This window comes from Ursus arctos, chromosome X (genome assembly GCF_023065955.2).
Source record: "Ursus arctos isolate Adak ecotype North America chromosome X, UrsArc2.0, whole genome shotgun sequence".
NCBI classification, from domain to species: Eukaryota; Metazoa; Chordata; class Mammalia; order Carnivora; family Ursidae; genus Ursus; species Ursus arctos.
In genome coordinates this window covers 103486371-103512283 of record NC_079873.1, presented here as the reverse complement: position 1 = coordinate 103512283, position 25913 = coordinate 103486371, and the positions used below count along the sequence as shown (strand labels likewise).

General features: G+C 39.3%; 1 protein-coding gene across 14 annotated transcripts in view; it reads left to right on the top strand.

Moving 5' to 3' along the window:
* Positions 1-226: 226 nt before the first annotated feature.
* Positions 227-25913, top strand: part of ENOX2 (ecto-NOX disulfide-thiol exchanger 2) — a 264447-nt gene continuing 238760 nt past the window's right edge. For 8 of the 14 annotated variants that reach the window (XM_026520591.4, XM_026520589.4, XM_057314475.1 and 5 more), the window contains exons 1-2: positions 334-509; positions 1761-1820. The gene's annotated coding sequence lies outside the window, so the exon portion shown is untranslated. The other 6 variants (XM_057314449.1, XM_057314455.1, XM_057314462.1 and 3 more) reach the window with 6 other exon arrangements.

Below are 25913 nucleotides of genomic sequence, written 5' to 3'. Positions count from 1 at the left end.
GCACAACCCCATACCCCAAGAAGGGAGATTCTGTAGGGCACTACACTCCAAACTACAACACCCACAATACCCTCCCCCATCTGAACTCCGGGGATGATCGGCCTGGAGGTAGGAATTGTGGGTATACAGAAATAAGTGCCTCGACTCCATCTCCCACAATCCTCTGTCTTCACTTGAGTCTCTCCGCCAATGCCAATATTGGATCCCCCCAGGAAGAACAGCCTCCAGCGGCCTAAAACTACATTTCCCATGAGGACAAGGGCTTGTGCCTCCGGCTTCCCTGGTGACCAGTAACCAATAGGAGACGCTGAAGCAGCCGCGCGTTGGGTGAGAGTCCAGCCCTGGGCCTGAGTGCCGGGCCTAAGCCGGCTCTCGCAAGGCGGGGAGTTGAGAAGACAGTTGCGTGGCGTGGGGCGCCGCGAGGGCGCTGTGCTCTCAGAAGCTGTCACGCCGGCCCGATTTCCCGCGGCTGTATAAGGAGTAGCCCTTCGGTAGCCGGGGAGCTGGAGGTCAGAGAGGCAGAAAGCCCAAGTGGCTATGGCTGGGGACTGTGGGACCGAAGGGGCCTAGGGAGGAGGGTGCTTCCGGGCCGCTGTCTTCAGCGCCTAACTCCGCCCAGCTCCGCCTCTGCCCAGGAGGGGGTGTCGGGACTGGGAGTCGGGGGTGGGCTTTTGAGCTCTCCTTGCCAGTTTCCTCGAGCTTCGAGCCTCGGGAGCGCGCCCTCTCTTCTTTTTCTACCTCGCCCGCTCTCTTTTTCTCCTCACAACGCCATAGTCTAACCCTGCTCCTGTCCGGTGCCACCTCAGAGATCTGAAGTTAGGGTTCTCGACCGGGGTCTTCCTTAGGCGGCGTCTAGACTCGCCTTCTTACTATTCGGAGGAGTTGGGTGACCTCTTTCCTCTCTTCCCTCAATGTACTTTTCAGATTTGGACACAAACCACTCCCAACGCACACACTCCACAACTTCCTCTGGGGGCGTCGCTCTCTCTTTATTGGCCCTCCCGGCCACCCGCCCCTTCCCTGACCAGATCTTTGGAGTGGAAAGGGTTTCTCCTCAGTTTCTAGAAAGGGTGGGGAGCAGTGGATAGAAATTTCGCTTTTGAGGAATATGTGGTTAAGGTTCAGTGCAGTGTTCTGGTGAAAGTCAAAGGCAAGTTAGACCTCTTTCAAAAACCGAGCGCTTTCCGGGTTTCCAGCACGGACTGATAACGCACTAATGTTGACAAAGATTTAGGGGGCAGACCGACTGCGGAATAAAGTAGACTGTGCGACACAGACTGTATCAATTATTTTATTACTACAAAAGCGTGCAAAAAGTTTGTAATACTGATGGGGTTGGGAATTGATCTATAGAAGGTCAAGCGTAACCCTGGAAGTGCTGTAGGCTTGACATTGTCGTCTGTCTTCAAGACCAATCCTGGTAGGCTTTGTGGAGGAGGTGAATTTTAATTTCGGCTCCAAAGGAGTAAAGAGGATTTGAAATGGGCAAAGAGGAGGGAGAAAATGCCTCCTGGTACAGGGATTGGTATCTGGGAAGGGTAGATAGAAGAGGGAACACTTTGGTGAAGGCTGGGTATGCCTGATTGGAATAAAAGGTGTCATCGAGGAGAGGTTGGGAAAGAAATTGTGTTGGAAAGCTTGGGGTCATAATAACAGGATACTTTAAAGCATCCACATAGTTTGGATATTATTCTGTATCAAATAAAACTAAAAACAAAAAATTAAGATTGGGTGATTTTTTGTTTTTTTTTTCATCCTAGGGGAACCTGATTTGAGATCATTTCTTGGAGAACACAAAGAAGTGTGGTGGTATGTCCCAGGTGTGAGTTTAATTTAAACCCAAGAAGAACTTTTGTCTTATAAACTGTTTTGTTAGTGGCTATTCTTAGCTACACTCTATAGTTCTCATTTTAAAACCTGGTGCCCCTAAACTTATTTTCTTAAGAAATGCATTTACTGTCCTTATGCATCATATTATCTGAATTGTAGTCATTTCATTGGGCAACAATAATGACTATTTATTGAGCCCATATAATGTTCCAGGTACTATCATAAGCACTTTGTTGCATTATCTTAAGAGGTACTATTTTTCCCCAGTTTTCTAGAAGAGAAAACTAAAAAGCAGAGAAGTGAAACAATTTACCCCAAATCACGTGGATTGTAGGGAGTTGAGTTGGAGTTTGGATGTATAGATTTCCGGCTTGAAAGCCCATGCTCTCTCCACCATGGTTTACTAGTCTCACTGTTCAGTTTTGTTCTTGACTTTCCATTTGTGGTAAGGAAAGATTATTTTGAAGTATAGTTGATCATCCTGGCAGAAACCCAAATGATTCACTTTTAGTTTCTATGACAGTATGTGTCTGCTGTAAAGTTGCTGCCAAAACCAAATTAGCTTAACTGCTATTGCAGCCATAGCTAATTGTGTCTGCCAAAACTATAGTCACTATGGCTATTTCTGAATCAGATGATTCTCTTTAAAAAACATGTCTTACATGTAAGCTATTTGGACCTGGACAGTACTTTAGGTTTTATTTTATTGTAGCTTTTGTTTTAAGTGACCTCCTAGGTCACTAGGTCTCCTCCGTGACCTTTATTCACCTGGAGTGTTCAGGATGCAACAGAGTATGAGATGTGAGCTCTCCCTAGGTTTAGCTGGGGAGGTATATGCCACCCTATAATTCTGAGATAATGTGTAGCATAACAGACAAATAAAAAGTGCTATTGGAAGGGTAAAGGAAGGAGTGTCTAACTGTAAGGGAGAGTCAGGGAGAAGGCTTCTCTAAGGATGTGACCTGACAGGTCTCGAAGGATAATGAGTTTGCCAGGCAGAGAACAGTAGAGGGGAAGCATTCCAGATTAGAAAGAGCAGTCTGTGAAAGACACGTGGCTAGAGAAGAGCAAAGCATGCCATTCAATATTTAGGAATTCAGCATGGCTAGGGTACAGATTGTTTGGGGAAAGGAAGGTTTGTACTGGGAGGAGAGTCTGGAAAGATAGGTTGGGGCTCGTTTGTGAAGCACCTTGACTGCAGTGCTAAGAAATTTGGATGTGCTCAGGGCGCCTGTGTGGCTCGGTTGGTCAAGCATCCGAGTCTTGATTTCAGCTCCAGCCTTGATCTCAGGGTCATGAGTTCAAGCCCTGCCTTGGGCTCCATGCTGAGTGTGGATCTTACTTAAAAAAATAATAATAATAAAATTTTTTTAAAGAAGAAAGAAATTTGGATGTGCTCCCATAGGCCATAGTTTTTCAAACTGTAGGGTGTCTGCCAGTGGTGATGTTGTACTCCCACAAACATTTTTTAAGTTTTAGTAATTATATATTCTGGTGTGTCTCATAAAGGATAAAACTGAACTATGTCATCAAATCTAATGTTATGGAGGAAATGGCTTAGTAGAAATAGAAAGTGAACAAGTTTTATGTTGATTTAAAGACAAATATTAAGTAAATAGTACATATGGTGTGTGAATTTGATAACATTCAAAATTTGGGAAATACTAATTGTAGGCAATAAAAAAACATTAAAATATTTTAGAAGAGGAACACCATAAGGAGGTTTTTACTTTAGGATGCACTGGAGAGGACCTGACCAGTTAGGAAGCTAGAGATGATGAGGACTCAAGGGAGCTACATATGAGAGGAGGGAACATATCAAGAGACATTTAGGAGGTAGAATTTATAGGACTTCGTAGAGGTGACTATTACTATTCTATCAATGTCATCAGAATTATTTTTAAAAGTCTGTAAGTCACTTGTCTGTTATCCTTTATATCCTAAGATGCACATATTACTGCGCAAATCAGGCCATGGACATATATACATGAAGGTAACAGTGGAGGCTGTTTTCACGAATGGGTTTGGATTACACACAGGCATCTTCACTGCCTTACTGAGTGTCCTTGACAGCAGTGCACAAATATTCAAGGCACTGGTAAGGAATATGAGTATGATCTGTGACCCTTAGTCATCTGAGGAACTCATCCTTCAAGACTCAGTTCAAATATCAGCACCTCTTTGAAGCCTTTCCTGCAACTCTCCCCGTCCCCACCACCACACACAAATACGTGCAAGCATACATGAAACAATATTAGGTTCCTGGCTTCCATGGAACCCTGCACTTATCTCTGTCTTAGGCTGCACCACACTGTAATGTGTCTGTCTGTGGATGTGTCTGGCTCTCCTCTAGACTGTGAGCTCCTTGAGGGCAGGGGCCAGGTCTCATTTATCTCCATACCCTGAGCATCCAGAACACTCTTAGCACTTGGTAGATACCTAATAAATGGTTATTGGATGAAAAAAATGGATAAACATATTCATATGAATATAACTCGGAACTTTCGTACCATAGTGCCAAATGTAACAAGAAGATTAGCTGTTTGCTACATTAGTTGATTTTGCTGAATAAAGCAGTAAAGTGACCTGGATGCGTAACTTCACTAGAGGTTTCTTTCTTTTTTTTTCTCATTTTCCTCCACTCTCCTGTTGTCTACCTTACCTTTTTTTCATTCTCATCAGTTATCCACCCAGCCACCTGTTTCTTAAGCCTGCTCATTGCTTTGCTTCTCTTGACAGAGTTCACATTGTTCCTGTCCCAATACCCTGCCAAGGATGCATCCGTCCTCTCCACCCACCAAATCCAGTTGACTCCATCCTTGAAATCACTCTCAAATGGGTCTCCCACTCATAGATGCTGCTAGTGGGACTGTAATTTGATACAACCCTTCTGGAGAGAAATTTCAGTATGTATCAAAAATCTTAAAATTGAACATAGCTTTCAGTCTACCACTTCAACTTTTAGGGCTCTATGCTGAGGAAGTAAATGTGATATTTCCAAAATTTTAGCTCTCAGGACGTCATCAATGCCAGGGGAAAAAAAAAACGTAGCATTTTGTCCCCAATACTAGAGATTTGGATTAAATCAATTATGGTACATCTGTAGAATAGATTACTATAGTAAGTAGCCATGTAATTTGATGTTACTAACAATATTTAATGATGTTGAAAGTTGTTTATGATATATTAAGAGGAAATTCAGGTTATGAAGCTGATAAATTCCAGGTTAAACACACACACATACACATGCATGTGGCCACATACACATACCCCTATGCATGCATACATTGGAAATTATCATTATCCTGTAATGTTAAACACACAAAAATTCAATAGTGGTTTGCTGTAAATGGTAAGGTAACATGAGTTCTATTGTTCTATTTTTAACCTTTTGCATATTTTTACTTTCTAATTATCTATAGTAGTATGTTTGTTACTTTTTTAAAGTTATTAAAAATGTTTTTTGCATGTCTACCCCTATTATCATTGCCTTAGTTTGGGGCACACTGCCTCCCCACACACACCGTACAACACGCACACACACACACACACACAACTTCTAGCCTGGATTACTACTGTCTCCAACCTGCTTCCCTTCCAATTCATTTTCCACCAGTGCTAACAGAATGATTTTTCTAAATGGCAAATCTGAAGCTATCCAGCTCTATATAAAATAGTTCAGGCTGCCCCTTGTCCTCAAGATAGAATCCAAACTTCTTAGATTGGCTTATAAAACTTTTGAAAATCAGCTCCCTGCTTTTCTCCCCAGTGTCACTTTTTCCTCCTATGATTTACTTTTTCTTGATGTCTTAAGCCAGTGTCTGGCATATAATAGGTGTTTAGTTAATGCTAGCCAAATGTTGATGCAGGCTATATGGGTTAGCTCTTGTGTGCCAGGATTTCATTTCATCCTTAGTAAAAATATTAAATACATGCAATAGTTACCCCTATCTTACAGGTGAGGAAAATTAATTTAAATACATAAAAGTGGGAAGAAAAATCATCATTATGAAGAACATTTTTTAAAGGAAGCAATCGAAACCTCCTGCTATAACACAGCTCTCTTCATTTTCCTTCATTGGCAGCCCCTGCCAATCTTAGTCAGTATACACACAGACTTTGTTCATTTCCTTGGGCAAGTTATATGTGACCACAGCATAACAAGAATAGTCCAGACTGACATGATCTCACCATGTCACAGTTCACATTGTGCTAATGTACAGAAATCTTTCCTTTGTGTACATAACACTTCATGCAGGAAAGACAGAAGAGCTCCAATTGCTCTGTTTTTCTTTCTGTTTTGAAATTCTATGTCTTTTGGGATGGGGATGTCAGCAGAGAGGTATGGAAAACTGTGATAGAATTGAATGTACAAGAAACAGTGTGTCTCATGGGAGCCAATGTCATTGGTTAATTTATTTTTTTAAATGTCATGTAGATGTATTTTCCAGCAATCTCTCCCCAGGGAAGACCTTGGTTGAATTCAACTGTTAATCCTATTTACAGAATGCAGCCCATGCGTGCACTATATTGCTGCATTGTTAAGTGATCTTAGACATATGTAGTGGATTGCCATAACGACATACAATCAGGTGAATATGGGATATCTGATTCTCTCTACAAAATGTATCAGTGTTCATATTGTCATTCAGGATCCTGCAGCGTGGTCTTTCCTTCATTTGCCTTACAAATAATACCCATTGTGCAAAAATGGATGCTTTTAAAGGACAGAAGTCCTAAGCATGAATTGTCTGAGTAAAATGATATTACTTTGTAAGGAATTGTCGCTTTTAAATACTCCAAGAGAAAGAATCTATAATTCTCTTGTTCCATGATCAAATAAGTTGAATACAGAAATTACAGATAGAGTTTCATTTGATGAATTATTGTGGGCTTTTTATGTGCAAAGCACTCTGTTAGACACTGCACTAGATACTTATAAATACCTACTTTTAATGCCTTCCAGAGAGTCAGAGACAGAGATTGATCTAGTGTACACACAAGAATGAGTGTGTGAGAGCAAATGACAGAGAAGATTTTAACAAGCAGGCCCATCATATAAATGAAAATCTACCCAGCTGAAAATTGGGATATGTGCCAGTAGGGACTTATTCTCCCCCCCCCCTTTCCTCTGTGGGATATATAGGCAAAAATGAGCTACCAGATAGCTGATAAGGAAATGGTCTACTTCTCTGTTTACAAACAGTTTGAGAGAAGGAACAGTGACTTTGTGTACGTCCAGCCCTGCACAAGCCTGCTAGTGATGTGAGAGTTATGACTATGTCAGCTTTTCCAGGGTTTCTCTCTGCTGCAGAGATTTGGCAGACACCTCAGACAAATTTTATGTCTCTTAAATCTTCCTCAAGCTAGGCTTGGCTCATAGATTTATATGTACAAAAAAAGCGAAATGTTTACCAGTTTGACATTTTTGAAGATCAAAACAGACTCAGTTTTTTTTTTTAATTCAGCATATACCTCAGTTTAGTTTACAGAAGGGGCTAATTGCTTTTGCTATTTGTTTAAAACAGCTGAAATGTTTACTTTCCAGAAGTGGCAATGGATCATATGTCTAAAGATTTATATTCCAGGCCTCAGTGTTGCTTCCTCTTTTTCTTGCCTACAAGTGTCAAGTTTTGCTAAAGTCTTCATTTTCTTTTTTTGCCTTTACTGATACACAGTATAAACCAATGCAGGATGGGAGGTGCAGTGAAATATATTGGCAATCTAGGAGAAAAATAAAAGGTCTACTCCCCCCCCCCCGGCTTTTTGGCTCTCAGTTTTTCAATGGTCCCTTCCCCACAAAATGTTGTTCCTTGGTGTAATAACGACAGGTGAGAATGTGAACTGGAGAACTTTCAGTGACTACCCGTTAACAAGTCTGGTCCAAATGTATCTGTAGGCAGCGCACAAATGAAAGTTTGGCTGTAATTCAGAAGAATCAAAACACTGTGTGGAGAATGTTATGTAAACAACTTTACTTCATTCAGTGCTGAACTGTGAAAGATAACGATGGGGAAATCCCCAGTAAGGGCCCTTCTTGGCCGCTCCAGCTGCTCTTCTTTTTAGCCAGCAACAACTGCCAGTAAGAGCTTCCTGGGGTAGAAACTGTTCCGCAGTAAGACCCCATAACATGTCCTGCCACCATTTCTCCTTCAGTCAAGTCCTCAAACATACTTCACTAGGATTACTTTGGTCACATAATATTCTAATTTTTACCTTTCAAGAGATGTTGAGTTTGAATTTAAGGAGCACTTGATATTCAAGCTCATTTATTCAATAGACATTTAAGCATGTATACAGGACCAGACCCTATGGTAAGCACTAGGTATACTGATGGATTAGAAGTAGTTCCTGCCTGCCCTTAAGAAGCTCACAGTTAAGGGTTGGGGGAGATAGATACCCAAACCAATAATTATATTACAATGGGAAAGATATATTACTTCAGAGAAGGAGGTATATATAAGGTGCCCTGGAAAAGTGATGGAGGGAATAACTGCTAGAGGTAGGTAACACAGACCAGAGTCTAACTGTGCTGAATCACAAAGGATGAGTGGGCATTGCCTAGAATCCAGGGGGAAAAAGAGGTGGTGGGCAAGGTGGGCAGAGGGACCACCAACAAATGCAAAGCAGTCGCATGTGTCAGAATGGATAGTTGAGAAAAAGCTAAGATATTATGTGTGAATCACTGGGAGTTGGGTGGGGGACAGGAAAAGAATCTGGAAAGGTATCTTGTGGCCAGTTGGTGAAGGAAGTCTGCTTGCTAAGGAGCCGGGCAGGGGTGAGCCAGCACAGGGTTTTAAATGTGGGAGTAACATGATTGGGTTGGAGGATGGGCTGAGGCTGGGGTGGGGGAACTAGAGACAGAAAACGTCCACCTTTTAGTTTGGCAGTCTTTAAGAGATCTGACCCTAATCACTTGCTGCTATTCAGCAGTGTCATCTCCACTAGGTTTTCTTTCGATATCCAAAAATCACTTTGAACAGTTGTTTCCTTCTACACACAGGACATACCTTCCTGTACTCCTTCACGTGTTGCTTAGCTGAATATTCATTATTCCAACTCAAATCAATGATCTCAGTAGTAATTGGGGCTTGATTACCATGAAAGAAATCAGAGATTCAGAGCTTAGCAACTTGGTTTAAAAAACTGTATGAGGCTTATTTATTGCTTACTGAGTCAGCAGGGCTGAGCGGAGTGCTGGGCAGCTCTCCTTGGGGGCTGGGGGAGTGAAAGGGACAGAGGCGGGAAAGATGACAGAAAGTGGCTATTTAAAAAATGGGCAGCTGGGGCGCCTGGGTGGCACAGCGGTTAAGCGTCTGCCTTTGGCTCAGGGTGTGATCCCGGCGATCTGGGATCGAGTCCCACATCAGGCTCTTCTGCTATGAGCCTGCTTCTTCCTCTCCCACTCCCCCGGCTTGTGTTCCCTCTCTCGCTTGCTGTCTCTATCTCTGGCGAATAAATAAATAAAATCTTTAAAAAAATAAAAAAATAAAAAATGGGCAGCATCCAGAATGTTGAAAAACCTTAAAGGCTACATCCAGATATGGGAAGTAGATAGAAGGGCCAGAAGTATATGAATATAAAACAAATACATGTTGAAGGTACCTGTGCTCCAAAAGTTTATACTGTCTAGCCCATCGGTTTTAGAACATGTTCTTTGCCCGACTCAGATACTGTAAATGGCTTCCCATTATTCATAGGATGAAGTCCAAACTCCTTAGCATGGCCTTTGGTACTTTCTGCAGTCTGGCTCCAACCTACCTTTCCAATCTTCATACTTCTCTCTTATGGAATTTCTCTGCTCCAGCCAGTTACCCTTTCAGGCACTGCTTTAGTATGCCCTCACCTACACTGTGAGCCCTCTCAGGGCAGGCACTGTGTTTTTTGTGTCTTTGAATCCTCCACAGTGCCTAGCATAGTGTCTTGCATATAGTAGGCACCCAAGGTATATCTGTGGGTTGACTATTGCCCCCGCATTCTTTCCAATTTCTCTGCTACTTATCGACCCAATATCCTCTCTACTAAAAATGGCAACTGAGACATATAAAAGGGATCAGCATTCATCAAATTATCTTTTAACCTTCTATTTTGAAATCATTTTAAATAAAGAAAAATTTCACAAATCATATGGGACTGTCATGCCATTCACTCAGATTCACCAATTTTTAACACTTTGTCCTATTTTGATTTATGCTTCTTTTTTTAAAAACTTTTAAAAAAGATTTATTTATTTATGTTGAGGGGGGACGGGCAGAGGGAGAGAGAGAGAAAATTTCAAGCAGACTTCCTGCTGAGCCTGGAGCCTCATGCAGGGCTCAATCCCAAGACTCTGAGATCGTGACCTGAGCCAAGATCAAGAGTCGGCCCCTCAACCGACTGAGCCACCCAGGCACCCCTATGCTTCTTTATGTAAATATGATATTTTGTTCTGAAACATTTGAAGTTAAAAAAGCTATACCCCTTATCCCTCTCCTTTATCCTCAGCCTCTTATGGTGAAAAAATTTAAATATACAGAAACCGTTGAATTGTACAGTAAATACCCCTATATCCACCACTTAGGTTCTATAATTAATACTTTGTTCTATTTGCTTTATCACCTACCCACCCATTTATACGTCTTTTTATGCATTTCAGATTAAGTCGCAGACAACTGTACATTTTTTTTCTAAATTCTTCGGTATGTATATCACTGGATGAACAAATTACTTTGTGCTCTGAAATCAACCAGATCATCTTATATCTGCACTTACTATATTGTCAAAACTCCAGTCTACCTGTGTATCTTTGATCTATTTGGCCATGGAACACATGTCTCTTCAATTAACTTTTGGATGTCCCTCCACTTCACCTAGTGCAGTGCCCGACACACATTCCATAAATACCATTTGATGCTGATGTACAGAGACAGAGCTAGAGCCAAGGAAAGACTCACAATAAAACTAGAACAAACTGAGGGCGGAGGGGAGTATATGACAAGTGGGCCACAAGTGAATGGGTGAGAGAGAAGCTAGGGCTTGAAGAATTGGGGGAAGAAAAGGGCCTTAGCCCACCTGGTACTTCCAGCAGTACTTCTATCTGCTACTTTCCAACCCTCTCTTTAGAAGGATAGGTTCCAGAAATGAGGGACAATTGCTGCTCAGCAGACCGCATGACAAGTCTCCTTGCTACTACTTAGGCACCACCAATTAGTATATTCATGTTACCTCATGAATATGCTAATCTACAAGATGCAACTTGGTTTTAGAGGGTATGGGTGGGCCCCTGAAAACTTCTTTCATGCTAAGTCTGTTCTACAGGCCAAGGAGCACTTGAGTTCAATGAATCCCGGTTTTCTTTTTCTTTATAACCTTTCTTTTCTTGCTCTGTTGCTTATGAGTACAAGGCTAGCTCTAATATGCATTTATTGAACAGTTTTGTTCCAAGCACTGTGCTAGCTGGTACCACATCATTAATGCTTCCCAACAACCCACTCAGGTAGATACTACTTCTTTTCCCATTTGTCAGATGAGAAAACTTGAGACTCAGCATGGTTAAGTACCTTGTCCACAACAGAATTCAAGCAACTGAGGTTTGTTTTACTCCAGAGCCCAGTAGTCTTAACCACATTGTCTGATGAAATTTTTAAAAATTGTCAACCCAATGTACATGCAATGAAGTTTGTTTTTACTGTGTTGACTCAGCATGTGATTTATTACTTAAGCAAGTCCAATTGAATCACTGAATTCAGAAGGAATTTAGTCATTCAGACTTTAATCATTAGAAGGTTAGTATAGTAATGGATTCAGATTGCTTGAGTTCAAATCCCAGTTTTATCACTTAACCAGTTGAGTGAGTATAAGCAAGTCACTTAATATTGGTAAGCCTCAGTTTCCTTACCTATAAAATGAAGATAATAATGTTTAGCATATAGCTGTGTTGTGAGGTCTAATTTAAAAATGTAAAGTATCATGCCTTTTCTGGCATGCAATAGGTGCTCAGCATATTCTAGATCACTTTCTTTCCTTCCTTTTTCCTGTTTGGGGCCAGACAACTCACCTGTAGCTTTCATTTGAAGAAAACAAACTGTTCCTGGAATATTTTTTGAAAAGAAACATTCTGAAGAGGAATATTAGGCTGACTATTCCCAAGGCTAAGCAAGCACAGTTGCATAACTCTTCTGTGAACGTATTTCAAAATAAGCTAGAAACAGAAACCATGAGGAGAGTTGGGGTGGTCCACCTCCCTCCTTCCTGGAAATTTGGGCCAAATGTAACAATTGTTTTCTATTTTGTCACTAAAGTAAATTTCACAATTGGCATAGACTATTAGACCTGGGATATTGATAACCACAGTCCCGGCCATTCCAAAGCAAGCAAGCCGAGACCAAAAGAGTATAAGTGACTTGACCAAGATCAAACAGTGGGAAAATCAGGAGAACCCAGTTCTCCCAACTTCTTATCCAGTGTTAATTTTATGGTTCCTGTGTGGCTTCTTAGGCAGGTGAAACGAAGTCTTGATGTGTGTGCTCTTTGCAGGAATTTGAACTGCTTGGACTCTTGGGGTTTGTTACAAGTTTGATTGATTCAGAAAACCATGAGGTTTTTTTTCTGGTTCAAGTCAGCTTACTAGTTGCTGCTTTCAAACTGTTAGCATTCTATTTTGTTTCGGGTTTAGCAAATTAGTGTTGTTTCTCCCTGTTTTATGTTCATGGTTTGATTCAAGTTCTTGGTTCATTGAAATCTTCCACTGGGATTTTTGTTTTTGACAAAAATATTCAGAATCTAAGGTGGTTAACAGTGGGAATTCATTTGAAAAGGTCAGTCAGGCTTGGTGATGGCTACTGAGAGGCAGCTTGGGTGGATTAGGGAACAATTAGTGCTTATATTCTGGAACTTGAAATCAAGATAATGGAAACATTGCAAAGGTTCTTGGTGTATATGTCTGTGTATTTGGTTTTATCAGGATGCTCTGATGCTTTCATTTCCATTTTTGATAATCTGGGTTGAAACTGCTACCTCCTACTTCATTGCCTTGAATATATGCTGTCAGTCATGTTTCTGCTTAGGGAAAAAAGAAAAAACCTCTCACTTTAGATTCATTTGCTCTCCTTACCTCCTCTCTCTTGTCCTCCATCCTCTCTCTCCCCTCCCAGCCTGTCCTTCCCTTCCCCCTTTTAGTAGTTCACTCCCTCTTAGCTACAGGTCACCCAACTCTTTGTGATTCATATTATCCATTTTCCCCATTGACTTAACATAGATTTTGGATACATATTTTACTGGCATTTTTGTATTGGCAATGGCATTCAGAGGGGGGCAATTAGAGGAAGTTTTCTTTCTTTTCTTAGGAAGTGGGCTCAGCACTTGTTTGAGGACACAGATGGTGTTAGAGGGGGCCAAAGGGAGCTGATATTTGATATTTCTGCTATAGCTCCCACTTTTTTTGGGGGGGGCTGCTTCAGATTTGGCCCATGTGGACAGACACACACTTGGGTAACCACCATACAGATGGAAATCAGGACATATGGGATTTGGCTAAACCATAGGTCCCCAAACATTGCCCAGATCATTTAGTGCCCCAGGTGTGGCCACCCCAGGACTTCATGTGCTAAAATTGTGTCCCAGCTTAAGCCAGCTGGTCACTATATATATAGTATCAGGGCAGCTTGGAGCCTCATAAAACATGACTTAGGATTTTTACCTTGTGGATTTAGATTTAGCTAATCAGACTGAATCCTTCCACATACACTGGGAAGTGAGGATATACCAGGTTAATAGAAAGACCTAACAGAAGGTGAAGCTCATTGTCCTGTAGCTTGCATTCTAGATGGGACATAATATTAGACCATACGAAAACAAATGAACCGACTTTCCAGAAAGGAAAGAAGTAATTAGAGGGCTTCAGATTCTTTAATAAACTTTGATGTGTTATGTATCAGATTTAAAATTTCTTCCTTTAAAACAATTTCCCCTCTGTGGCACTTTAAGAACAAACAGTGCTTCTTTCCAACTTTAAAATTGGAAGAACTGAGAATTCTTTTCATGAAATTACATTGGCTCTTTCTTTTTATTTTTTTTTAATGTGATAGAGGTGCCTGACTTCAGCCATTTAGGCAGGATTCGTTTCAGAGTATAACAATAATAATTCCATACCATTTTATGGAATTGTCTTTTACAAAATTGAAAAAAGGGTTTTCGTATCTATTATCTTATTAGTTCTTCATAACAATCCTGTGAAGTGGTCAGCATAGGTACTATTGTCTCAAATTTATAAACAAGGGAACTTAAGCTCAGAGAAGTTAAATGACTTGTCCAAGGTAACACAGCTAGAAAGTTGTAGAACTGGAGCCTGAATCCAGGTTTCCTGATACCCAGCCCCAATATTGCTTCAATTGTGTCATGTTTCCTTTCTAAGTGACTATCTCCTTTTTGTTCCTATCATGATTAGTCTTCAAATTGGTCTAAAAAATGTGCTTCCGTTTAGCAGATGAGTAAAACTGAAGCACTTACAGGCAAAGTGCCTTCTTAAGGTCATCTATGGAGAGAGGCTTGCATATAGCTCTTAGCTTTTCATCTTGACTTTGAACTATTTTTAGGTATACATAGATTGTTTTCTAGTGTTAAATATATGCACAAAAGTTGTGTGATCTAGTGATTATAGGTGTGAAAGCTGCACCTGGGGAATGGGACTAGGGGTGAAAAGTTGGCTTAAAATAATTAGCTTCTTGCCTTTTTGTTAAGAGATGTCGTGTTCGATATAATTTAATTTCTTCATATTTCCTTTGCTTCCAGCCTTTTAAATACAATTCTTTAGGGGAAATTCGCAAATACTCGTTTTGAATGTTGATTTCTCAGGAACAAGAGTAGCTAGAGGAAAGAGAAAGCAGAAGGGTGACTTTTCATGCTCTATAAGAGTGGGGAAACATTATTTCGTTTGGAGCTATGAGCTAAGATTTCTTCTAAGGCATGCAAATCGTAAAGTTCTGATTTGTCAACTGCATGCTGTTTCTTTAGGCACTGATGTATGAAATCCCGAACGAATTCTCCGATGAACATACTGCTAATTGCTTCTCCACCTGCTCTCCAACCTCCTCCCCCCCACCCCCTCCACTCCCAATTCAGCCTATAAGTGTCCGTCATTGGAGATGGATGGTGACACATGCAGTAATAGCAATTCATAAAAGCCAGTTCCAGCCCTTGTCTTCAAGGCTCCTGGATTTTCCACTGCCTGCTTTTGTGTAAGTGAAGTGGATGGAAGTGCTACTGGCATCAGAATCCACCTCCTTATGCTCCGTTGCTAGAGCTCAGTTGCTCGGCTGGAGCTGAGCTAAACAGAAGCATCGGATCTAAGCTGAATTGTAACTGTTTTTCTTTTTCCTCAATGGGGGGGTGGATTAGGGGTAGTGTATAGTGGGGTTTGGGGTGCTTTGGCTTTTCTTTTTGTTGAGAGAAGAGGGTAAGGGGAGAATAACTCACAGTAGGATACAACGTGAAACAGTTCCCTGAAGAGTGTCACAATGTTCCTGGTACAATATACAGGTATAGTACGTTTTATTTTATCTGAAATTTCCCTATTGTTTCAAAGTGTATTCCTCTCTTATTTTGCCTCCAGTTCAACTGTACTGAAGGACAAATAAGGTTCTAATGAGCTAAACAAAATAGCTGCATGAAACATGCCTGCCCCTTGCTATAATGTTTATAGCAGATTGCTGTGTAAAATCTGGGTTTTCTGTTAAATTGGTAGTCCTAATCCCTTAATTGTGCATGCTTCTCTGCTGTATTCTTGTGTTGAATTTCTCAAGTCTTATGTCTGCAACTGGTAGTATGTGATATAGCCTAGAGTGTTTGCACAGAAGACATAGTGCTTTGGAAGAAAAAAGCAATTTTTAAATACTTAGTGTGTTGTGTTTCTCTTGAGTTTTTAACTCTCATATTTGTTAATTGGTTGTCTGGATTTGGGATATAGTTAAGAGAAGGGAAACTTCAAATAGGAAGCATTCCAGAATACATTTATTTTGGTAAATTATTTTTATTTCATTATTTAACTCAGATTGATGAACATTATGTATTGTTGTTGTTTGTTCTCCTGGTAGAAAAAAAAAGTGCTGGAAACAGCAAGGCTAAACATGCCAGCGGCAAATCATTTTGTATTGTAAGATATCATTGGACCGGAAGTGTTCCTTAAGTATTCTCTTAAGCTTTCAGAAACATACTGGTCTATAATAATGAAGAACTTGAAGACTGATCAGACATTGGTGAATGTTGTTTAAAAGGCTTCTTATACAGCAGTTAGACAGAAAGAATCCTTCCAAATGAAAAAACCTTGAGAAAGTTTCAGTTCCCTGCTGAACAGAACAGAAGCTTAGTTCCTACAACTGTATGTTTTGATAAGTTTAAAAATCATTTATTGTCAAGGACTCTCACCTCCATTCATGCTTTTTTCCTTAAAATACTGTGCTCCTGTGCTTAAGAGCTAAAAGATCATGGTCTGTTTTGATGCGTGGTTTGACAGTTGATTTTGCTCCTCATTAATTGGACAGCATGCAGATGATGTGGAAAAGTGAGTGAGTGACAGTATTTCAAGGTTACGCTGAAGAGCATACAGTAAACCTTAGTGCCTGGACCAACAGCTGCTGAATTGAATTGTCTGCAATTAAAGCAACAGCAGGTTTGTGTAGTCTCCCTGCAGCCCGTTTATTTGAATTTATAGCTTCAGTTTCTTCTTTGGGTAGCGGTTGGTTTGTTTCACTAAGTGTTGGAGAGTTCTGCTTGTTGGATGTTTTCTCCACACCCTGATGCATGCTTGCCTCCAGAAGAGCCGTCTCTGTACATTTTTAATGTGAGAAGTTCTTGTGGTTTTTCTCTTTGGATTAAAAACAGAGACTATCTTGTTTTCTCTACTACAAAAGCAAATAGATACATTTTCATGGAAAATATTGCTTGGTTCAATAAATAGAGATTTCTCATGGACCTGTATTACTGGTTTAAATTGCTGGCAGTGAAAAATATTGGATTTTGTTATGCTACTGGATTACTATATCTGGGAAGAACTTCTCCATGCTAATAAAAGTGTTTATGTTAAAAAGATAGTGATATTATCTCCTTACCATCTCTCAATTCCAGGGCGACCTAATGAATGATGTCAAACCCAACTAGGTGCCTTTTATCATTGAATTTTATTTGCATGCCACTAATGAATACATGTTTAATTTCCTCATGGTTTTACTCTATTAAAAATAACTTCTAATTATAGTACAGTTGTCAGTTATTGGCTGGCTGATAGTGGATGTGGTGTAAAATATTTACGCAATGATTTCACATATACTTGATCAGTTTATCCTCATGACAACCTGGTGTAAGGGCAGTGGCATTATGATCTCCATTTCAGAGGTAAGAAAACTAGACTTCCAGGATAAGTAACTGGCCTGAAGTCTCACATCTGACAAGTGGCAGAGCCCGAACTCATAGGTTAGGTGATGTGATTCAAGTATCTGTGCTTTTTCTCCCCCATACACCAGGCTGCCTCTCAGCTGATGGATCCAGGGTAAATTTGACTTAAGGTACTAGTCAAGAAAACTAAATGTATTCATTTAGTAAAAAAAAAAAAAATCTTATTTGATAGAACTCTAGAGATTTTTTCCAAACTATTTTAACTATTTTAATATGTGATTGCTTTCCAGATTAATTTTACAGGTGTATAAAGAAACGTTAGTCTTTTGATTAATTTATATATCAATATGAATGAAGGTAGAGCCTTGTGAAATTTGGGGGAATTAAAATGTTCAATAAAAAAGGTTAATGTGGAATATTTTCCTTCTAAAGCAAGCTAATTTGTTTTTAATATTCTGCTCAATAAACATGTACAGCTGTTTTCATAAAAGTATGTGTATTTTCAAATATACTGGCCATGAATGTAAAGTGCTACATGTTTTCAAATTTGCATATTTTATCCAGATCAACAGGAAAAATATACAACTAACTCAGTTTCATACTTTTTGTTTATCTTATCTATCTACCTATCTAAATAAAATAAACTAGCTTCTCATCTTTTTAAATTTCCAAATGGTTTCTCAATTTTAAATTCAATAGTTTAAAGGGGAAAAAACATATTTTCTGTCCCACTGAAGAAGGGACTACTGTTTATAAAACTGTGTTATCACTTCAGCAGATAAGTCCAGATACTTAAGGAGCTTGTAGTAGTTCTCTGGTAGACGATTTTAAAAACCTCTTTAGGAAACATTCTTGAAGCCATCATTCTTAGCTCTGAATTTATTAGAGACTATGCCATATACTGGGGAAATGATTGGATGGTCACACCGTAGACAACTCTTCTTCAGCATCTGACAATGAGTATTTGAGAACATTGTCAAGAAAATGAACCAGAAATAGGGTCAGTATTATTAGGACCCATTTATGAGACTTTTGGAAAGGTTATAATGGATATATTGTCTCAGAGACCGTGTAATTAGAATTTATCCTTATCTAAGATGATATCTTTATACTTTAACGTATCCTAAGGTAAAGCTATTCTTATATTATTCCTTGCTAGCAAAAAGGAAAAGAGGATGATACAAAGCCCTTTTTATCATTCTTTAAACGTGAATGGAATTTGACACTTAAAAAAATGCAGGAGGGAACTTGGGGGAATGGGTCAGGGTTAGAGGGAGGGGAACTGGGAAAACCGGGCTTTGAATTGATTGGAAGCTACATATTAAACGTGGCTTCAGGTGACAAATTTTCTGTGTAGTTGAAAGCTCTGGCTAACATCCCTCACCACATTCCTCTTTCTGGGAACAAGCACTCTAAATATAAATGCAAAGGAACTTACTAGGACTTTTTAAAAAATTTGGCATTTTCTGATTGGTGAAAGAAAAAGTCTTCCATCTGCAAAACAGTCATTTTTTCCCTATGTTCTTTGAGGCCAAGAGAAATTAGAGAGGGAGTAGATTTCTAGGATCTGGCTGTTCAGGGAGCTGAAGGTGGTTGTCTGATGGATTTTTCCCTTCACTATATCTCTGAGTATGTTGTAGGGTCATGAAGCCAGGTCTTATGGATGGGGGTATAAGGGATAGTATACACCAACCAGTGTTGTGCTGGAGGTGGCTTGGACTAGCTTAGTAAGGGAATCACTAAGAATATCTACAAATTTAAAAACTTACTCATATCTATCTTTTTCCAAAAAGGACTTAAGGTACTCATTATGTGTAATAGTTAAGGCATGCTGTCTATGCAGGAAAGTATAATGCAGATGCCTTTTGGTCTGCTAAACTACACTGATCCCCATCCCTTGGATACAGCGCTAATGCCTTTGAGGGTTGTTGAACATAGCACAAGTAAGTATGTCCCCCATATATATATACATAATAATAATAGCTAACATTTATTGAGTACCTACTATGTACCAGGCCATGTTATAAATACTTTATATGTATGAACTCATTGACTTTTGCAGCACTCCTATGAAGTAGGTAGTAGTATTTCTATTTTAAGGGTAGGAAGACCAAGACACAGAGTTTAAGTAACCTGTCTACCAGGCCACACAATTACTAAGTAGTAGAATCAGGATTCGAACACAGGAAGTCTGTCTCCAGAACCTATGCCCTTAACTACTATGCAGTATGTTCTATATCTTTAAGGATACTTCACTGAAGAAGCTGTTTGCCATTGGTATGCCACCCATAGGATCCCATTGTCCATGCTTTTGGAAGACATAGAAAATGTAGAGCTGTCTGTCTGCTTACTGTACTGTGGACAATTCTGCTTATTTCTGACCCTCATTGCTGGTCCTCTATTGCCAGAGTCGTGGTGGATCATTGCATCCGCAGCATCTTCTAGACACTGCCACTAGATGTGCTCTTTCTTCAGATGTTAAGCTAAAACAAAATCTCATATTCTGTTGCCTCTGTCTTGATTCCCGGGTTTTTGCAAGGACAAACATTGCCAACCAGGGTGCAGTTTTTCTTCCACGCAGCCAAATGACCAATTAATTATAGGACATCTTCCCTGCATCTACTCTCGCTCCATTTTATGCCTAGCTGTTGGAGTGTTCTTCTTAAATGTAGATCTTGTCATATCACCTTTCCTCAAGCATTTAAAGACTATGGTGGTGGTGGTGTTTTTTGCTTTTTTCCAGTCATTCAGGACCATTCATGGTCTTGTCCCAGAAACCCAGAACATATCTCTCACAATACAACTTTCTCCAAACCCTCTTCACTAGCCACTGTAGACCACTTCTAGGTCATGAGGTACATCCCAAATTTTCAAGCCTCTTGTGCTTTTACTCATGCTGTTCTCCACGTTTTAATTACCATTCTTCCACATCTCTGACAACCCTAGACTCACTCAACATTTAAAGTTCAGCTCAAATGACCCCTGCTCCTGTATTATAATACTTGTTTTTGGTCTGTCTTCCCCCACCAGACTGAGCTCTTTGAAGTTAAAGAAAACTTATTTTAATAGTCTCTTAGCACCTAACCTAGTAACTTGTACATACTTAGCACTTACATACAATATTTAGGTCTTCAGAAACTGCACCACCAAAGTTTTTCTCCTCTCCTGCTAGCTTAGGGTTCAAAGCTATTCCCAGAGCCGGAGAGCTCCAGAAGCTGAATGGCTACATAGCTTCTGCCCCACCTACATATTATGGAATATTCTGTTCAGAAGATTTGTTTTGTTTCTAGAATGACTATCTTCTTGATTTTTTTTTTCTCTGTATTTACCTTTGCTCAGATCTGTACCTTAAATGCTCCTTCTTTTGCCATTATGGAACACTTTGCACATTTGTAGAGAGACAGGGCTTGCCTATGTACACATATTCATACTTATCCACACAAGAAAATGAATCAGAATGTGTAAATTGATCAATGAAAATTTTTGATGCATAATCATAGTGTTTCTCAAAGTGTGGTTTAGTGACTACTTGTGTCAGCATTACCTAGGACATAGGTTTCAGATGCAGATTCCTAGATCCCTATCCCAGTCCTACTGACTCACTGAGTTATCTGCATTTAGCAAACTTCCCAGATGATTCTTCTGTACAACTGACTTTTGAGAATCATTGTCCGAAGTAAAAAATAAAATGTTAAATCCTAATCTATATTCTCTACAGATATGAATATTAACTACGTTGTGGAAAAACTGTCATTAAAGTGGTTTAAATTTTTTGGTCTAACATTGGAAGTCTTGGTCTCCTGGTGTCTAACCCAGTGCTGTCCAATAGAACTTTCTGTGATGATGAAATTTCCTATGTCTTCATTGTCCCACATAGCAGTCACTAGCCACATATGGCTTTTGAGCACTGAAATGTGACTATTGCAACTGAGGAACTGAATTTTTAAATTCAGTTAACTTGAGATTTAAATAGTTACATGTGGCTATTCGATGCAATACTGAAAGTGCAGATCCAGAAATGTTGGCTATCTAAAATGAATAATTTTCTGTGGGGTCTAGATGGCTATAGTGATCATTATATTGGTAAGTAATCAAACAGGAACATCATTTTCTTCGACACAGAGGACATTGCATTTCATTTTTTGAATAGTTTAAAATTTAAAAATGGTCTAAAGTGAGTTACCCTCAGAAATGATTTAACCAATTATGATCTCAATTAAATTTAAATGAGATCTATACTCTGCATTTCTCATCAGTACTGTTTTTCTAATCATATTGGCTTGCTATTGAGAGCTGGCTGATAGGCCCTGATTTCTGAGCTAGGGATAAGAAAGTTGAATTAATCAGAGGAAAGAGCTCCTGGCTCCAGTGTTTAGGTCATAGACACTTTCAGACATTATAGTTCTCATAGACCCTTTAACCATTCTCTTTTGGATTGATCAGCCCCTTGGCCACTCATTACTCATTACTTTTTGGCTTCCATTTCTTTTTCTGATAAATCTTCCATGAACCAGTAGTATACCCCCTTTCATCATGATTTCGTTATTTAAATAGCATTAAGACTTTGGAAGAATTTGAATAAAAAATTGATTGTAATGTCTACATAAAGAGACATAAACCTAGGTATCTTGTTTTATTGTGTGGAGGTCATCATGTGTATTATTTGTACTTGTTGGCTTTCTAAATGAACTGAGTGCCAGAATCTATGTTTTTGGAAAAAAACATGTAGGTAAAATAATGTACTTGACTATTGCTATCTGTGGAAACTATATGATAAATAATTATGCCTGTCTGACCTGCCGCTGCCACCTGGATTCCAATTCTTTGTACTTTTTTCAGTTGCTAAAAATTTTAGCACATCCTGAAATTTCCTTTTCTCCCTTCACATTCTTCACTTCCTTTGGCTCTGCTTTCTGTTTTCAGTGGACAGCAGACCACCCCCCACCCCACCCCCACTTTTTTTGTACCATTCAGACTACCAGAATCTATTGTTGTATCCAGCCTTACTGAACTGCCTAGAGGAGTTCAAATCGGGTGTTTGAAAGTGCCACTCGTGGCCACCCTTGAGCACTCTGTAAATAGGTTCTTTTGTTTTGCGAACTAAAGAGATAGTATCACAGCTACAGTTTTGAGAAATGCATAAAGACAAAACCCATTTGAAACTAAAGGAAATAGTTAACTCTTGCCTCTCCCTTCCCCCTAGCGACAAACTACATCTATAATTTTCAGTGACATTTTTACTTTATTTAGGAAGCCAGATATTTCTGCTTTCAGTGAAAAAGTTTACTCTGATCAGGACCCTTCATAATTCAAACCAGGGTGGAGAAGGAAGCAAATATATTTTTAAGATATATTATAGAACTATGCTAGGATCTTTACATAAGTTATTTCATTTAATGCTCATTAGCCCTCTAAATAAATGTTGTTTGTCTGTATTACCCAAGGATGTATATACCACTAACTTGTCTCCGGCTCTGTGCCTAGACGCCAAAGCTTGCGTCCCCGTTGCCTTTTTACTTATACATGAACTTAGGAATGTTTTCTTTCCTATCTGTGGTGTGTGTGTGTGTGTGTGTGTGTGTGTGTGTGAGAGAGAGAGAGAGAGAGAGAGAGAGAGAGAGAAGTTTCTCAACACTAGGGTGTTTCCTCACAAAAACCCCAGATCAGTGTAAAGTGAGAGAATGTAAAGAAAACGTTCCCTGTGTTGTCTACCAACAGGAATTGGGATGTATCCAGTTAAAGCTTCTGATGAAGAGGTTGTAAAGAAAGTCTTCTTTAAATTCTTTATACACTCTACTTATTGTCACTCCCATCTGCTATGCTAAATTGCTAACTCTTGCTGCTAAATATGGTTGGCATTTTCCCAAACACTGCCCTTTGGTTTGGAGGTGGAGCCAGGACTGCAGAGAACTACAATTCTAATATGCTTTCCTGAGAAATTTACTATAGAAATTTGCCCACAGTTTGTTTCTCAGAGTCCATAGTAACAAACTGAGGGCTTCAGAGGGGAGGGGGGTGGGTGAATGGGATAGACTGGTGATGGGTAGTAAGGAGGGCATGTATTGCATGGTGCACTGGGTGTTATACGCAACTAATGAATCATTGAACTTTACATCAGAAACCAGGGATGTACTGTATGGTGACTAACATAATATAATAAAAAAACATTTAAAAAAAAGAAATTTGCCCAGCTTATTCAGTGGATATCGTACAATCTAATTCACTTAAACTTTTGATAAGGACTGTGAAAATATAAAATAATTGTGACAATCCATATTTAATAAAAATTACAATAATCTGCAAGTAAGTCAGACTATTCTGGAAAAGCTTTTTGGGTGGCATATTATATTTTTTCTTGGTTGTAAATGTCATACAAAGAGATCATCATCAAAAGTAAATTTGATTCATGCTTTTAAAAGTCTACAGGTGATAGGAGATAGTAAATTATAAGAGTGCAATATGATCTGGCATTTAAAAAACCAATATGGTTTTGAGTAACTGACATGGATATAGACAAATAACTTCTTAGAGCAAAGTAGTGAGAATCCCTTTTTAATTGGTATTAAGACTATGCCCAAGTTGCCATTCTCTGGAATTGAAATGCTTGAAATGGAAAAGACCAATTGAAATGTTTAAAGGATCCAGGGAGAGTGGTTTATAATGGTGGGTTACAAAGTAAATACAATAAAGTTTTTAGCTTGAGTAGTTAGTGAATATTGGTGCTCATGACTATTTTGAGTGGTGTGAGCAATAAAGAGCATAATCTGGCAGAAAAAAGGATAAACACAGGCAGGAATATGACCACTGGAGAAATGAGCCTGGGATTCCAGTAGTATCTTTCCCCCTCCCAAATAGCATTCCCTGAGTGCCCTCCTCTTGGGCCTTATGAGGCTTTTAACAAGAAGGGAAAGAAAAGGTCTGGAGAGAAAAGGTCTGAAGGACTTGAGGTGACAAGGGCATAATTGTTTTGTTAAATATTTACAGTTATTTAAAAAGAACTCCCACCTAGCACAAACTCTCCAGAACATTTTCTTTGCTGGCCTCACATCAAGAGCAGATGAAGCACAAGCTGTAGAGAAGAACCTCACTCTAACATGGAATATGATCTCAGGCAATGCCCTTCTTGGAACTTCTCCATGGGGATTTATTACTGGAAGTAACAGAAGGGCTATGTTAGAACATTAGAACACAGTTCCAAGGCATGAACCCTGGTGCACTAGCTGAACAATGAGTACAATTTCATTGCAGATGTTTTCCATTTGAGATTTTTGATATAGGACTTTTGTGTATGCCTAAGATATCAGTGAGCCAGGATAAGTCAGAATTACTTTTAGCTGGTACCGGCTATATGTGTTCCCTGTACTTCACCAGTCCAGTGAGGAAGGTACTTGACTTGAAGCTGTTTAGTCATTTCTGATCCTCATGTCACTATTGGTAAGCTGCCCCTCACAGGATATTAAACTGCCCCTTGCTGTTATGAAACAGATAATGGATAAGCAGCTTTTCTCACTGTGTCTAAACTTTTCTTCTTCAGTCTAACATCATTCCAACTAGTTCTAAAATGTAAAGTGGAATAGAGGACTGCTACCCCATGAAGTTTTAAATCTAGATCATAATGGACCACCCGACAGATGATTCCACTTTATGATCCCAAGTTAAAGAGAGAAAAAGCATTGCAGAATGGAGTGCCAGTTTCTTATGGCATTTGTGGATTTAGGCCAAAATATTTGAATCCTTCAGCCAAGAGGTTCATTCTGGAGCTTGGGAAACAACTTGCAAAAATCAGCAACCTGCATATTCTTTATCTAATGAAAGGACAAAGACGGTAGAAAGAGAGAAAAAACAGAGTCCAGAATTATTTGTATACATTAACTTAACTATTATCAGTAGTAAGCACAATGTAGGATCCTATTATTAATATTTATGAAATGCTACCCTTAAAGCTATAGACTACAAAAAGAGTAATCCAGTAGATGGGCCATTGATAAATGATTGGGCCAGAGACAGCATATAAGTACTAGAAATGGACTAGACCACAGCATCAAGTTTTATTATTTCATAAGAAATCACTATTGGGACTTATGAATCTGTGGGAATATGTAAGTACTCATTTATTCCTGACTAATGAGGAAATGATTAAGAATGAGAAAAAGGTTTACAGATGAAAGTTTATGATGTATGCATTTTAATAGAATCTTAGGGTTATAAGAAACTAAAAGTCTATTAAGTCATATCTCCCTCTTCCACCACATAGATATAGTCTGTTACATGAACCCATGTACTCCATCTTCAAATGGTCATCCAGTTTATGCTTGGATACTTCCAATAATTTGGCACTTTCCACTATGAAGTAGCACATTTGATCTTTGAATAGCACCAGTTATTAAATGTTTGCATAAATGAGCCAAAATATCTCTTCCTTCAGTGTCCACCCAATGCTCCTAGTCAGGCATAGCACCGTTCACACAAACTGAACATGAATTGAACCCTCTGGAGTTATAATGCGTGGTGGCCCTAATTCTGCTTACCCCTTGGGGCTTACACCAAGTAACCTTACCCTGTTTCCATATGGTAACCCCTCAAATGTTGGACACGATTATCATGTGCTTCCTAACTGACCAATGTTTTTATTAATAGCTTTATTGGGGTATGATTTACATACCATACAATTCACTCATTTTAAGTATATAATTTAATGATCTTTAGCATATTTAGTG